Here is a 1,941-nt window from a genome sequence, read left to right on the forward strand (position 1 = left end):
AATGTCAGTATTCCTACCACTCTGTTTACCGTAATTCTAGACTAACTTGGACTTTGTCCTCTGCCAGGCGAGATTAACATAACTTAATTAAAATCAAGTAGGTTTTAACAAAATAAATCAATCTCCTCTCCAATAGGTTCTTTCTGTCAGGATTTAATTAGCTGTCTGTTGCTACTAAGGCTTTTATCATATAAAGCAGTGGTTCTCAGGCTGGGCGCGATGGCTTACTCCTATAATCCTAGCATTTTGGGACGCCGATGCGGGGGAACTGCTTGAGCCCTGGAGTTGGAGACCACCCCGGGCAACATAAGGAGATCCCCCAACACCCTCCACCGCCCCCAGAAAGCAGTAGTTTAAACTTCAGCTGGCATCAGCATCAACTGGCGGGCTTGCTGAAACTGAGGCTCTGCATTCAGGAGGTCTGGGGTGAGGCTTGAGTAGTCCCATTTCCAATAAATTCCAAGCCGGAACCCCAGGAAGATAACCTACATTCTGCGCCTGGCGCAGCCCAACTACGCCATTTCCTTCCTAGGCCCCGCGTACTTTGCGTCACTACCAGCCAGGGACAGGCTAGAGGGCGCGCGGAGTCACGTGAGTCGAGCGACCTCGCGCGATTTTTGTATTTCTCGCGAGACTTCAGCACCTCTGTCTTTCCTCCTTCCAGTGCCCGGCTTTCCTCCCCTCCCCCTTGCCGCGGACCGAATTTTTCCTTTTCAGACCGAGTCGCCTTGTCGCCGCGGATATTTTCCTGCTACTGCTGCTGCTGCTGCCGCCGCCACTACCATTGAGCTCATTTGCCCCGACCCCTTCCCGCCGCCCCGCCCCCAGCCCCCACACAAGGTAACAATCTCCCTGAGGGAAAGAGTGAGGCCTGGCCGACCCCCGGTTCCTCCCGTGGTGAAGCGGAGGCCCAAGGCCGAGGAGCCCGCCTCACCGGAGACGCCCGGGCGCTGGCCCTGGAACCCGGAGCCACGGCCGTCTCCCAGCTGGAGCTGAGCCTCGGCGGCCTGGCCGGCGCTGGCTTCCGTGCGGCGGCGGTGAATACGGCCCGTAGGGGACCGGGTCGGGTGGGGCTGGGCGCCGCGCGGTTCTGTCTGGAGCCTGTTGTAGCGCAGCGGGGCTCCGGCGGTGGCCTTGGAGCTGGCGTTTGGATTTCCAGGTCTGAATGATCGAGCTGTGGCGGGCTTTGAGGTGCTGCATGGCGGGGAGAGCAGCCTGGCTCGCTGTAACTCTCGGGGGGACCTTTCCAGGCTCCAGCCTTAGGTTGGACGGAAATTTTACGAAAGTGAAGGGTCGTCGGAAACGTCGTACGTTTGCTTATAAACCATCGAAAAGGGTTAATTGATAGTCTTATTTTCAGGAAAATGAGTGAGCTGGGTTTGGCGAAAGGCACATTCCTTAGAATGCCTAAATGGGAGAGTCCTGTGGTGTTCTTTTTACTAAAGTTAATGCACCGATAAATATTTAAGCAACTGGGCCAAAGAGTTTTGTTCTGGAGAAGCACTTTTAAATACATTCTTAATTAAATAGTTCAAGTAGAGATAGTTGTTTGTGTAGTTAATTTGAAAACGTACTTGTTTGGCTTTAGAAGCATACTTTACTGCTTAAAAATAAGTATTTGGATTGTTTTTGAAAGTTTCGACTCTTCCAACAGAGTAGTGCTTCTTTAAAAAAATAACATTGATTTTTGAGCCGAATTCAGTGCCTACCCTCTGGATAGGAGTTAAAAGAAAATTAGAAATTTGTCTCTGTATGCTTTTTTTTTTTTTGAGACGGAGTCTCACTCTTGTTACCCAGGCTGGAGTGCAATGGCACGATCTCGGCTCACCGCAACCTCCGCCTCCTGGGTTCAGGCAATTCTCCTGCCTCAACCTCCTGAGCAGCTGGGATTACAGGCATGCGCCACCATGCCCAGCTAATGTTTTGTATTTTTAGTAGAGA

At 52.0% G+C, this 1,941-nt stretch overlaps 1 protein-coding gene across 3 annotated transcripts in view; it reads left to right on the plus strand.

The window, feature by feature from the left end:
- Positions 1 to 624: 624 nt before the first annotated feature.
- Positions 625 to 1,941, plus strand: part of SMNDC1 (survival motor neuron domain containing 1) — an 11,984-nt gene continuing 10,667 nt past the window's right edge. Inside the window, exon 1 of one of the 3 annotated variants that reach the window (XM_017499694.1) lies at positions 625 to 840. The gene's annotated coding sequence lies outside the window, so the exon portion shown is untranslated. Of the gene's footprint in view, positions 841 to 1,079; positions 1,160 to 1,941 lie in introns of those variants that run through there. The other 2 variants (XM_017499696.2, XM_017499695.2) reach the window with 2 other exon arrangements.

The sequence above is a fragment of the Cebus imitator genome, unplaced genomic scaffold (genome assembly GCF_001604975.1).
Source record: "Cebus imitator isolate Cc_AM_T3 unplaced genomic scaffold, Cebus_imitator-1.0 Scaffold259, whole genome shotgun sequence".
Lineage (NCBI taxonomy): Eukaryota > Metazoa > Chordata > Mammalia > Primates > Cebidae > Cebus > Cebus imitator.